The sequence below is a fragment of the Mesocricetus auratus genome, unplaced genomic scaffold (assembly GCF_017639785.1).
Source record: "Mesocricetus auratus isolate SY011 unplaced genomic scaffold, BCM_Maur_2.0 Super-Scaffold_100014, whole genome shotgun sequence".
In the NCBI taxonomy this organism is placed as follows: Eukaryota; Metazoa; Chordata; class Mammalia; order Rodentia; family Cricetidae; genus Mesocricetus; species Mesocricetus auratus.
This window is the reverse complement of record NW_024429197.1, coordinates 44,700,471-44,714,393: the sequence shown is the minus strand read 5'-3', so window position 1 is coordinate 44,714,393 and position 13,923 is coordinate 44,700,471. Positions and strand designations below refer to the sequence as shown.

At 38.7% G+C, this 13,923-nt stretch overlaps 1 long non-coding RNA gene across 2 annotated transcripts in view; it reads left to right on the top strand.

Annotated features, from left to right (window-relative positions):
- LOC121144092 overlaps positions 1-13,923 on the top strand; it is a 94,220-nt gene that overhangs the window by 60,525 nt on the left and 19,772 nt on the right. The window contains exon 1 of one of the 2 annotated variants that reach the window (XR_005881419.1): positions 1,978-2,052. The exons of the other annotated variant lie outside the window; for it this stretch is intronic. This is a non-coding gene — a long non-coding RNA (uncharacterized LOC121144092). Of the gene's footprint in view, positions 1-1,977; positions 2,053-13,923 lie in introns of those variants that run through there. 2 annotated transcript variants of the gene reach the window in all.

Sequence of the window (13,923 nt, the reverse complement as noted above, 5' to 3'; positions counted from 1 at the left end):
GGCCTGGTGGGGAATAACAGTTACCAACATTCCCATAAGCATACATTTAAACCATTACTCGGGTCCAATGGCACGTTTCTCCTGTACATACACTTCGGTCAAATATAGACCAGGTTCACCTTTGTTCCTTATTCATAAGCTTAAATACAGGTAGAAAATCTTCATTAAAATGAATTTCCTCCATTTGTTGGCCCATAATTTTCTGTTCTTTGCAATTACTTTACATTTGCTGAATACTTTTCATGTAATCCTATTAATTTCATGACATGAATTCACTATGTCAAATCCAAGGACCTTTTGGGGTTATGGGCTTCAAACACCTGTTTTGTCATTTGGTAGCAATCACATCCTATTCCACAACATGCCTTTAATTATAAAGTTTTTTTCAGGAAAAAACATTCCCTTACCAATATGCCCCAATTCCACAATCCGTTTTGTAGTTCTAGTTAGACTTAAAGCTGAGGCCAAGGTATATCTTAAGTTAGTTACCCTAAAACCCAAAGCCACTTCAAAATGCCAATATGCCTTTTCATACTGTGATTTACAATGGGAATATCTCACAGTCCCAAGCTATTTCCAAATCCCAAGGGAAGATAATCCCCCACCCTAGTGATTCTCCACCTCCTCTCTGCCCTCTGAATGCTTGCAGGGTTCTCTTTCTCAGCAGTCCTTAGCATCCAAATCCATGGCAGCTTAAGCTTTATTTCCATAGTTATACTGGAACCATTGCTACAAAGAATGCTTGCTTCTAGTGACAAAGACTACATGAAATCTTTCTACAGACAGACCCATTTCTTCATTATTCAAAATACTATCTGCCCATTTCTGTGTCAATGCCTTGTCTGTTTGTCCCGATGATACAGAATGCCCCCTTGTCCTGGTCTTCTGCTGGTCAAATCCTATTTTACCAACTAAGACATAGCCTGAGTTTTGTTTTCCCCTCAAAAAGGAAATATATATCTTGGTCTTCATTCAATCAGTATTCTTTGTAATGTTCCCAAAAATCTTCAAATATGTCACTTGTAAGTGACATACTATGACATAGAACTAATTGCAGAAAAGCACTAAAAGACACTGAGATCATTTAATTGAGAGACTGGAACCCATAATTTTGGAGACGTAGTATGGTGCAGAGGACAAGTTCATATAATTGAAGGGATAACAGACCTAGGTCTGGGTTGCAGCCCTAAAACTAGCTATGTGATCTTAACCTAAAGTTCAGATGGCAGCCACTTTCTTAAACACAGGAGCTACTGTGATGAAGCTCTAGACTTGGGAAAACTCACAATCTACAAGTAAGTTCTTTGCATGGCTTCAGAGTCTTTGAAGGAATTGGAAATAGGAGAAGTTAGGGACAGGAACTGGAGGTCAAAGCTACCAGAATTGTGGACAAGAGCTAAAACTTGGACAAAGGGGATTTGAAAGACATTCCAAAGAGAAAACTAAAATTGCAGGCCTTTCTTCATTGCGGAACTAAGAAGATAAATGAGATGGGTGAAGTATCTTGGATTCCTTGCTAAGAAAGAGACAGGTGCAAAACAAAAATGGAGTAAGTAAGAAAATAAAACAGGTTTTGTGGTACCAGAGATCTGCCTCTAAGAGACTGCAGGTGTGTGTCTCAAAAGCAATCGATGACTGTCTCATAGCGCAACAGCTTCTTCTTTCACAGTCCCATTGAGTTCTTTCCCTCTCCCTACCCTGCTCAATCTGATTTTACTGAAAGTTCAATGGTGATTTGAACATTCACCCAGGTTTGCTTGATCTGGGAGTGTGTAGGACCTAATTAAAGAAATATCTTTATATCTTATTTATTGGTCCTTTCTGACTTTTAAAGTTAAAATAATTTTTGCCTAAAACAGCTCATGTTCCTCTTAATCATTCCTCCAAGATCCCAGATATCAAACTGTCCTCTGAAGCTGCCTGGGTCTGTTTCAAATGGGGGTGGGGAGATGATGTCTCCACATTCTGAGCCAGTAACTGCCACTCAGGACCAGCCAGTGTTGGCCTTCTTTGGAGTTCCTAACCCCCCACTAGTCACTGAGCATGCTCACTGTAAGTTGAGAAAGGGATTCTTTTATTTCTAATTTATATTTTATATAGACCCCCAAATTTCAATGCTTTCCTTTCTTTTGCTCTAACGGTTCTAGAAATTTCTAAGAAAGTAATTTAAAACTACACTATAAACTTTACCAATTGAAGCATTCCTTTAGTTTGAAAAATTCAGGAACATATTTAAAACAAAACAAGGGACTATTAAATAAATGACCTTGTGTTCATAAAATGGAATTTATGAATATTCTAAAAGTTGCAGAGCCATTTTAGTGATGTGGAGAAATATTGGAAATGTTTCAATAAGAAAATTAAGCTAACAGAATTATATCTAACTTTATCCTTTATTTTGTGACTTCAATAAGCCTACATTATTTGCACAGATATATGTACTATAGATACAAGTACATACATGCTATATACACAGTCAGGGACAAACAACACAAGAGGAAATACTGAGAGGAAATAGCTACCATTACCTCAGGGGAAAGAATTACAGATGATTTTCATTTTCTTCTTCTTGTGTTTTCCAGTTATTCTTTGAAATCTTTATGCAATCAGAAAATACATTAATATAAAGGGAAATTGTCCATAAAATCAGTCATTACTGTGGAAATAAGTGTGCCAAGGAACACTTGTTCTTTTGGTATTTAGCAGGGTTAGGGGGTATTGTTTGTTTTAACCCAGAAATGATCCATCTTTCCATTTCTTGCAACAATGTGTCTAAGAGCTTACTCACTAATATCTTCTGCCTTACCCAACTCCATACATACATACACATACACACATACAGAGAGAGAGAGAGAGAGAGAGAGAGAGAGAGAGAGAGAGAGAGAGAGAGAGAGAGAGAGAGAGAGAGAGACTGCACATCCCTGGGGAAATACTACATTAATTATTTTCTGTTGCTGAAATAAAATGCAATGATCAAGGCAATTTACAGAAATGTTTATTTGGGCTTATGGTTGCAGAAAAGTAAAAATTCCAGTGTTGGCAGCTTTAGCTCTTGTCTAAATTTCTGGTAGCTTCAGCCTCCAGTCCCCACCCCCAAACTTCTCTTATTTCCAATTTCTCTCAAGTCCTGAAGCCACTCAAGAACAGGCAGGAAGGTAGCAGGCATGGCTGCTAGAGCAGCAAGCTAAAAATTCACATCTGCACAGAGCAGACAGAACAACTGTAGATAGCAGTCTTTAAAGCCTCACAGGCCACCTCCAGTGGCATATGTCTCCAAAGAGATGGTACCTCCTCTGTCCCCACCAAATGCGGATCAAGTCCTCAAAGAGAGGAGCATCAATAAATGAAACCACTACACTGTCTTTTTTTTCCTCCCTTTTTAAAAGTTAAATTAGGAACAAGCTTGTTTTACATGTCAATCCCAGTTCCTTCTCCCTCCCCTCCTCCCCTGCCCCTTGCCAACCCTCTATCTCGTCCCCTTTCTGCTCCCCAGGAAGGGTGAGGCCTTCCATGGGGAATCTTCAAAGTCTGTCACATCATTTGGAGCAGTGCCTAGGCCCTCCCCTGTGTGTGTTAGGCTGAGAGAGTATCCCAGTATGTGCAGTGGGCTCCCAAAGCCCAATCGTACGCTACCAAAGGCCCCATAGACAGCCCAGGTCTCCGAACTGACACCCACGATCAGGGGTCTGGGTCAGTCCTATGCTGCTTTCACCACTACACTATGTCTTACTCTTTTTATTTATTTTTTACTCCCACTGCCAGTGGGTACCTAAAATTTTGCTGCATTGAATTGATTGGTGTATTTTTAAATTAATACTTTGGCTAGCTATCAAAAAATACAGTAATTGTATCTGTATATTTCTTTTTAATTTTTTTTTACATTCCAATCCCAGTTCTCCCTCCTCTCCTCCTGCTACCCCCGCTCCCTCTCACTTCCCATCTGCTCCTCAGAGAGGTAAGTCCTCCCCTAGGAAGTCAACTAAGTCTGTCCCATCATCTCATTGAGGCAAGACCAAGGGACCTCTCCACTCCCACACCCCTGTGTCTAGGCTGAGCAAGGTATCTCTCCACATAGAATGGGCTCCACAAAGTCAGTTTGTGCATTAGTGTTAGATCTTGGACCCACTACCAGTGGCCTCATATACTGTCCCAGTCACACCATTGTCACCTACATGAATGGAGTTTGGTTTGATCTTATGCAGGTTCCCCATTTGTCAGACTTGAGTCAATGATCTCTCACTAGCTCAGCTGATTCTGTGGTCTTGATTCCTTTGTTCATATTATTATCGCTCCTCCCTCACTTCAATTATACTTCAGGGGCTTGGCCCATGATTAGTTGTGGATTTCTGCATCTGCCTCCATATGTATCTGGAAGAGAGTTCAAGCTTCTCTTGGGTTATGGATTGGAGGTTGGGTATCTTTTGCTTTAAGTCTGGTATCTCCTTATGAGTGAGTACATACTATATTTGTCTTTCTGGTTTTGGGATACCTCACTCAGAGTGTTTTTTTCTAGTTCTGTCTATTTACCTGTGAATTTTAGGATGTCATTGTTTCGTACTGCTGAGTAGTACTCCATTGTGTAAATATACTACATTTTCTTTATCCATTGAGGGGCATCTAGGTTGTTTCCAAGATCTGTCTATTATGAATAATGTTGCTATGAACATAGTTGAGCAAGTTCCTTGTAGTGTGAATGTGCTTGTTTGGGTATATGCCCAACAGTGGTATTGCAGGGTCTGGAGGTAGGTTGATCCCTAATTTTCTGAGAAATTGCCATACTGACGTCTACAGCAGTTGTACAAGTTTGCACTCCCACCAGCAATGGAGGGGTGTTCCCCTTTCTTCACATCCTCTTTAATATAAGCTGTCATTGATGTTTTTTATCTTAGCCATTTTGATCAGTGTAAGATGATATCTCAGAGTGGTTTTGATTTGCATTTCCCTGATGGATAAGGTTGTTGAACATTTAAGTGTCTTTCCACCATTTACCATTTGAGATTGTTCTGTTTAGAAGTCTCTGTTTAGATGTACCCCATTTTTAAATTGGATTATTTGGTAGTTTTATGTCTAGTTTATTGAGTTCTTTTTATATTTTGGAGATTAGTCCTCTGTCAGTTGTTGGGTTGTGAATATCTTTTTCCCATTCTGTAGAGAGCCGTTTTGTCTTGTTGACCATGTTCTTTGCTTCACAAAAGCTTCTGAGTTTCAGGAGGTCCCATTTATTAATTGTTACTCTCAGTGTGTGTGTTGCTGGTGTTATGTTCAGGAAATGGTCTCCTATACCTATGCATTCAAATGTGTTTCCGACTATCTCTTCGGTGAGGTTTGTTATAAGTGGATTTATATTGAGGTCTTTGATCCATTTGGACGTGAGTTTTGTGCATGGTGATAGATATACATCTATTTGACAGCCAGTTATACCAGCACCATTTGTTGAATATGTTTTCCTTTTTCCATCTCATATTTTTAACTCCTTTGTCAAAAATTTGACGTTCACAGATATATGGGTTGATATCGGGGTATTCTAATTTATTCTATTGGTACACCTGTCTGTTTTTATGCCAATATCAAGCTGTTTTCATTACTATATCTCTATAGTAGAGCTTGAAGTCAGGGATTGTGATGCCCCCAGATGATCCTTTATTGTACAGGACTGTTTTAGCTATCCTGGGTTTTCATATGAAGTTTAGTATTGTTCTTTCAATGTCTGTGAACAACTGTGCTAGGATTTTGATGGGGATTGCATTGAATCTATTGATAGGATTGCCATTTTTGCTATGTTGATCCTATCTATCCAAGAACATGGAGATATTTCCATTTTCATATCTTCTTTAATTCTTTAAAGACTTGACTTTCTTGTCATACAGGTCTTTCACTTATTTGGTTAGGATTAACCCAAGGTAATTTATGTTATTTGTGGCTATTGTAAAGGGTAATGTTTCTCTAATTACCTTCTGAGCCCATTTGTCATCTGTATATAGGAGGGCTACTGATTTTTTTTAGCTAATCTTGTATCCTACTACATTACTGAATGTTTTTATTAGCTGTAGGAGTTCCCTGGTAGAATTTTTCAGGTCAGTTATGTAAACTATCATATCATCAGCAAATGGCAAGAGTTTGACTTCGTCTTTTCCGATTTGTATCCCTTTGAGCTCCTTTTGTTGTCTTATTGCTATAGCTACAACTTCAAGTACTATGTTGAATAGATATGGAGTGGACAGCCTTGTCTTGTTCCTGATTTCAGTGGGATTGCTTTGAGTTTCTCTCCAGTTAGTTTGATGCTGGCTTGCTGTATATTGCCTTTACTATGTTTAGGTATGCTCCTTGTATCCATATTCTCTATAAGACCTTTATCTTGAAGGTGTGTTGAATTTTGTCGAAGGCTTTTTTAGCATCTAGTGAGGTGATCGTGTGCTTTTTTCTTTCAGTTTGTTTATGTTGGTGGATTACATTATGGATTTTCATATGTTAAACCATTTCTGCATTTCTGGGATGAATCCAACTTGGTCATGGTAGATGATTTTTCTGATGTGTTCTTCAATTCAGTTTTTCAGTATTATATTCAATGAAATATATATTTTTGCATCTATGTTTATGAGGGAAATTGTTCTGTAATTCTCTTTGTTAGTTATATCTTTTTGTGGTTTGGGTATCAGGGTAACTGTAGCCTCATAAAAAGAGTTTGGCAATGTTCCTTCTGTTTCTATTGTATGGAATAATTTGAGGAGAATTGGTATTAGATCTTCTTTGAACATCTGGTAGAATTCTGCACTGAATCCATCTGAACCTGGGCTTTTTGTGGTTGGGAGACTATTGACAACTGTTTCTATTTCCTTAGGGGTTATAGGTGTATTAAACTATTTATTTGTTCTTGATTTAATCTTGGTATGTGGTACTTATCTAGAAAATTGTCCATCTCCTTAAAGTTTTCCAATTTTGTGGATTGCAGGTTTTTGAAGTATGATGATTCTCCGGATTTCCTCAGTGTCCGTTGTTATGTCCACCTTTTTGTTTCTGATTTTGTTAATTTGGATATTCTCTATCTGTCTTTTGGTTAGTTTTGATAAAGGTTTGTCTATTTTGATGGATTTCTTGAAGAACTAACTCTTCATTACATTGAATCCTTGTATTGCTTTCTTTGTTTCTACTTTATTAATTTCAGCCCTCAATTTGATTATTTCTTGGTGTCTACTCCTCCAGGGTGAGTTTGCTTCTTTTTTAATTATTATTTTTTAATTTAGGTTAGAAACTATCTTGTTTCACATGTCAATCCCAGCTCCCTCTCCCTCCCCTTCTCCCGTGCCCTCCACACCAGGCCCCCAACCCCCCACCCAATCTCCACTACCATCCCCAGGGAGGGTGAGGCCCTCCAGGGTGGATCTCCAGTGACTGTCATTTTATCCAGGGGGAGGGCCTAGGCCCTCCCCCCAAGAGTCGTGGCAGAGAGAGCATGGGTACTCAAAGTCTATTTGTACTCCAGGGATAAATACTACCCAAGGCCCCATAGATTACCTGGGCCTCCTCACTGACACCCACATTCAGGGGGTCTGGGTAAGTCAAGTTTGCTTCTTTTTCTTCTAGTGCTTTCAGTTGTTCTGTTAATTCACTACTGTGGGATTTTTCCAGCTTCTTTGTGTAGGCATTTACTGCTATGAACTTTCTTCTCAGCACTGTTTTCATTGTGTCCCATAAGTTTGGGTATGTTGTGCAGTCATTTTCATTAAGTTTTAGGAAGTCTATTATCTCTTTCTTATTTCTTCCTTGACTCAGTGGTGGTTTAGTTGACCATTGTTCAATTTCCATGTGTTTGTGGGCTTTCTGAAATTAATGTTGCTGTTGAATTCTAGCTTTAAGTTGTGGTGATCGGATAGGGCACTAGGGTTTATTCCAATTTTTTTGTATCTGTTGAAGTTTGCTTTATTAATGAGTATATGATCTATTTTTTGAGAAGATTCCATGAGGTGCTGAAAAGAAATTATACTCTTTTGTGTTTGGGTGGAATGTTCTATAGATATCTGTTAAGTCCATTTGAGTCATAACATGTTAGATCCCTTATTTCTCTATTAAGTTTCTGTCTGGCAGGTCTGTGCAGTGGTGAGAGTGGGGTGTTGAAGTCTCCCATATTAGTGTGTTGGGTTTGGTTTGTGATTTAAGCTTTAGTAATGTTTCTTTTACAAATGCAGGAGCTCTTGTGTTCAGGGCATAGATGTTCAGAATTGAGATTTTCCTCATGATGGATTTTTCCTGTGATGAATATGAAATGACCTTCTTTATCTTTTTATTGATTTTAGTTTGAAATCAATTTTGTTAGATACTAGATAGCTATGCCAGCTTTTTTCTTAAATCCATTTGATTGGAATTTTTCCCAACCCTTTACTCTGAAGTAATGTTTATCTGTGAGGTTGAGGTGTGTTTTTTGTATGCAGCAGAAGGATGGATTCTGTTTTCATATCCAGTCTGTTAGTCTGTAAATTGAGGCCATTTATATTAATGGATATTAATGACCAGTGATTGCTAGTTCCTGTTACTTTTGTTATTGTTGTTGGTGATGGCATTGTGTGCTCTCTTCTTTTGGGTTTGCTGCTGTAAGCTCTTATATTTCCTGTGTTCTTGTGGACATAGGTGATTTCCTTGTGTTGGTTTCTTTCTTCTAGTACTTTCTGTAGGGCTAAGTTTATGAATAGCTATTGTGTAAATTTGGTTTTATCATGGAATATCTTGTTTTCTCCATCTATGGTTATTGAAATCTTTGCTAAGTAAAGTATTCTGGGCTGGCATTCGTGACCCCTTAGTGTCTGCATAACATCTGACCAAAACCTTCTGGCTCATTGACAAGTCTGGTGTAATTCTGATAGATCTGCCTTTATATGTTACCCGGTCTTTCTGTTTGCAGTTCTTAATATTCTTTCTTTATTCTGTATGTTTATTGTTTTGATTATTATGTGACAAAGGAATTTTTATTTGGTCCAATCTATTTGTTGTTCTGCAAGCCTCTTATATTTTCATAGCCATGTCCTTCTTTAGGTTGGGTAAGTTTTCTTCTATGATTTTGTTGAATATGTTTTCTGTGTCTTTGAGTTGGACCTCCCCTTCTTCTATCCCTATTATTCTTAGGCTCAGACTTTTCATGGTGTCCCAGATTTCCTGCATGTTTTGTGTTAAGGATTTGTTGGATTTAAATATTTCTTTGGCCAGTGAATCTATTTGCTCTATCGCATCTTCAATGCCTGAAATTCTCTCTGCCATATCTTGTATTCTGTTGTTTAATCTTTTATTTGTGGCTCCTGATCATTTACCCAGATTTTCCATTTCCAGAATACCCTCAGTTTGTGTTTTCTTTATTGTCTCTATTTCAGATTTCATGTCTTGAGTGATTTCTTTTACTTGTTTGATTGCTTTTTCTTGGTTTTCTTTAAGGGATTTGTTTATATCTTCCAGTTTTTTGTTTGTCTTTTCTTCCATTTCATTAAGGGAATTTTTCATTTCCTCTTTAACAGTCCCAGTCATCCTCATAAAGTTATTTTTACATTATTTTCTTCTGCTTCATCTATGTTGGGATGTTCAGGTTTTACTGTTGTAGCACCTCCTGTTGGAAATGGGCCCATTGTTCAGGTGGTCACTCCCTGAGGTACAGGTGGGGCTACAGGTCCAGTGGACACTCCTCCTACTGGAGATGTAGATGAGGCTGAGGGTTCAGTAGTCGATGTAGTAGTGGGGTATCTCCAACCGAGAAATGACATTGCATGTTGGCTGGGATACAGGTGCTCTTTCCCAGAGGAACTTTTTGCAATAACTTCTGGAAGCCAGTGCTGGAAACTGCTGCTGTCCTTTCACCCAGCAATCACTCCTCGATCCTGGGCCTGAGACTAGGGCCTCTCTCTGACACTGCTCTTAGGTCTGGGACTCGTGGCTCCCTTGACGCTGCTCGGGGCCTGAAGCTCAAACCTCCCGCTGATGCTGCTGCTCTGGACCTGAAGTTCAGGTACCCTCGACACAGCTCCCAGGTGTGACACTCATGGTTCCCTTGATGCTGCTCTGGGCCTGAAGCTTGGGCCTCCATATCTGTGTATTTTATGATACATTCCACCCACCTGGTTCTCCATTTTTATTTTCAACAAAAATCTTTTTATTTGTTTCAATAGTTCTTGGGGACTGGCATTGTGTTTTATAGGAAGAACATGATGAGATGTCTAATTTGTTTTAACCTAAGGCTCCAAGATTTGAATTAATCTGGGAAAAGTTTGAGAAATCACATCTCAGTTGTTCTGTGGTTCCCTCTTAACTCTTCTCAGCAAAATTACCTCTATTTTTTAAGAAGTATATTCACTTATAAATGGGAAGAAGAATTTCATTTTCCTAGTTCACCTAGCCAATTCAAAATTCTTTATGGCTATGCTCAATTACAACATAAAATAATTGAAAGAACACTCCATCTTGATTATATAGCATGATCACATAAGACAAGATACAAAATATTATTCACCAAGTACTTCTAATCACATTTCCAAGCTTTTTTATAAAGATAACTTGATATATATGGTGTTGTTGGTCCACGCCTTTTTTTATTATTATTATTATTTATTTTTAAATTTAAATTTAAATTAGAAACAAGGTTGCTTCACAAGTCAGTTCCAGGTCCCTCTCTGTTTCCCTCCCCTCCTCCCGTGCCCTTCCCCCAACCCTCCTCCCAATATCCCCTCATTTCCCCAGGGAGGGTGAGGCCCTCCATGAGGGTGTCCATAGTCTGTCATTTCATCCAGGGCAGGGCCTAGACCCTCCCCCAAGAGTCCAGGGTGAGAGTGCATCTCTCATTGTTGGATGGGCACCCAAAGTCCATTTGTATACCCGGGATAAATACTGACTTACTGCCCAAGGCTCAATAGATTACCTAGGCCTCCTCACTGACACACACATTCAGGGGGTCTTGATCAGTCCCATGCTGGATTCCCAGGCATCAGCCTGGGATTCAAAAGCTAACCCTTGTCAGGTCAGCTGTTTCTGGGGGTTAAACCAGCCCAGTCTTAATCCCTTTGGTCATCAGTCCTCCCTCTCTGTCACTGGCTTTCTTGAATTCAGCTCAGTGCTTAGCCATGGAAGTCTGCCTCTTCTTCCATCAGCCACTGAATGTGACTGTTTCCCAGACTCTCTGGTTGGCACACGCCTTTAATCCCAGCACTCAGGAGGCAGAGGCAGGCGGATCTCTGTGAGTTCGAGGCCAGCCTGATCTACAGAGTGAGTTCCAGGACAGCCTCCAAAAAAAAACAATACAGAGAAATCCTGTCTCAAAAAAAAAAACAAACAAACAAAGATAACTTGATAGTACTTAATTGTGTTGGTCAAATATATCATCTAGCCTATCTCTTTCAAAAATGTAAATGTACTGAGTAAGTTGTACCTCCTAAAAGATGACCATTACATTTAAATGCATTTCATTAGAATAGGGAAACAATCTTTTTGATACAGGGGCCCCATATTTTATCACCATATAGGTCTGTTTGAGGACTTAAGAGAGCTTAGATACATGCCTCACTACAACCACATACACTTATTCTCATGCAGCTTTAAATCGCTTTTGCTAAAGTGAAGTACTAGAACCCTAATACAAATTTTAAAATATTTAGCTTATAATTTTCATTAGTTATTATCATCTAATATAGAGTGCTGCTGGGAAATTAATGCAGAAAAGCAATGCAGTGGTTCTTTTGTCATGTATTTTTGAATACCGAACTGAAACAATAAGAGATACACTAAGGAAAAACTCCCCATTCTTAATACACTAAAGGCATTATTTTCAATGTGCTGCTCTGTTCCTCCAGAGCCAACTCTCTCCCTGAACATAGAACCAACACAGCCTACACTCCTAGAAATGTTCCCCAGCTTTCTCCACATAGTTAGGTATGGCCTTGCCACAACCTTTCTTTTAAAATAGCTAACTTCATATAGAGAGTTTGGAAGACAATAATGTCACATTGATACAATTACATTTTGTATTTCTAAAAGTGAAGTAAATGTGTCAGCATTGGAGGAAGTGTAGCTTGGAGTATGGATTTTCAAAGGCTCTCATCTGAAAGCTGTGCAGTCTAATTATAATTGATTTCTACCTAGGATAATTCATCTTTTCCCTTGTGTTTCAATTGCATTGTTAAACAAAAGTAGTGCATAGATTAAATAAAACTGAGTTATATGAATAAAAGGCATTATACAATTAACAGCACTCAAGAAACTACAAATATATCCTTTCTGCAAAACTATTCATATTTCCAAGCTCTTCTATGGCCACTTCATCTGTGGATAAAGAAATTTGCAACTCAACTCTTCTCCAGATCATTCTGTAGTTTTCCTACTAGCCAGATGATGTAATGCCACACGACTGATATAATTTTATTTTCTCCCTGAGTAAGATAGCCATGTTACCTATCTCTTCAAACTTTTATATCACTTTTGTTGCCTGTATACTGTCTCTGAACCGCCAAGTGTTCTATTTTTTGCTCAATACAAGCTTTTCCTTAGCTTCAAGAACTTCCCCAATTTTGCAGAGCCTACCGGAGGAGATACTTACCTATTTTGGGTTTCATTCACTGCTATTGTCCTTTGCTCAGTATTCATGGAGGCTCTATGTGAAAATATACACAGAATCCAAACAACCCCTTTCTTCACCACAAAAAGCAGCACAAGGAGTTTGACTTCAAAACCTGGATTTGGCTGATAGCTTCGTAGAAAACATGGACTGAATACACCTTATGAACCTCAAAATATCAATCTCTAAAATGAGAGTCCCCATAAATATTTCCTAGAGCTGCTAACAGGTTTCAAAGTGAGTTCCCCTGTGGAAACATTGGCACACCTATTGATAACTCCTATGTGTACTTTTTACACACACATATCTTGATCCCTCTTTTTGTTTTCATTAAATGTTGAATCAAATATAATCATTCCTTCTGACTGCAAAGCTTAATATAATAAATAACTCAGACTTCCTATAATTCTTCAAGAACACAGTATTACTCTCCCCAACTTCATCTCATTTATACCTACCATGCAGTTCATAAATCTAACTGCTACTGAAGACTCAGGATCTTACTCTACTTCTTAAAAAAACTACAGGAAACCACAGAACACAAAACCAGTTTCTACATTCTGAATGTTGTCTTCTTTCTCTTCTTTCAAATGGAAAAATTCCAAACTTAGACTCAGCACTTCCAGTAAGCAAGACAGCAATCATACACTGTTATCAATTTGGCATATCCTTACACAAATATGATCTTCAATACAAAATTGAGTCACAAAAAGCAAAAAGTAAGAAATTGTAATAAAGTGTGGAAAGATTGTAATGAAGCTTGGGACCAAAACTGAGCTGCCCAAATCTATTGTTTATATGTGGGCTTAATCCAGGACTGCTTGCTCAGCTTAACATAAATCCAGGAGGATATAAAAGGCTACTTTCACATGAAGAAATATGAACTGAATTCAGAGACCCTGGAAGAAAAAGAAGTATAACTCTCATCTGTCTCACAAGAGCAAACTTATTTCACTAATGGTCTTTGTGATTCATAGCTGCTACACTGTGACAGATTCGGATGTAATATACAAAAGGATTTTCTTTGTAGCTGTAGAGGACAAGAAAGTTGTTCTCTTTGTCAGGCTAAAGAACGGTTGACAGAGTCGCTGGCATCTCCAAAGATGGGACATCACTGGCTTTCAAGCCTACCTGCCAAACATTAGCCCTCTTAGACTGGGGGTACAACCCACAGATTCACAGTTTCCTCTAAAGACTGAGTGGTGGGGCTATGGGTTCTATGCACTACTGTAGATCATTGTGTTCTCAGTTCACGGGATACGAATACGGCTCAGTGGCATAAGGCGCTTGACAAGGGTGCTGCTCATTATATTCACAATGCCTGCCCTCCACTTTTTCCCACCTAT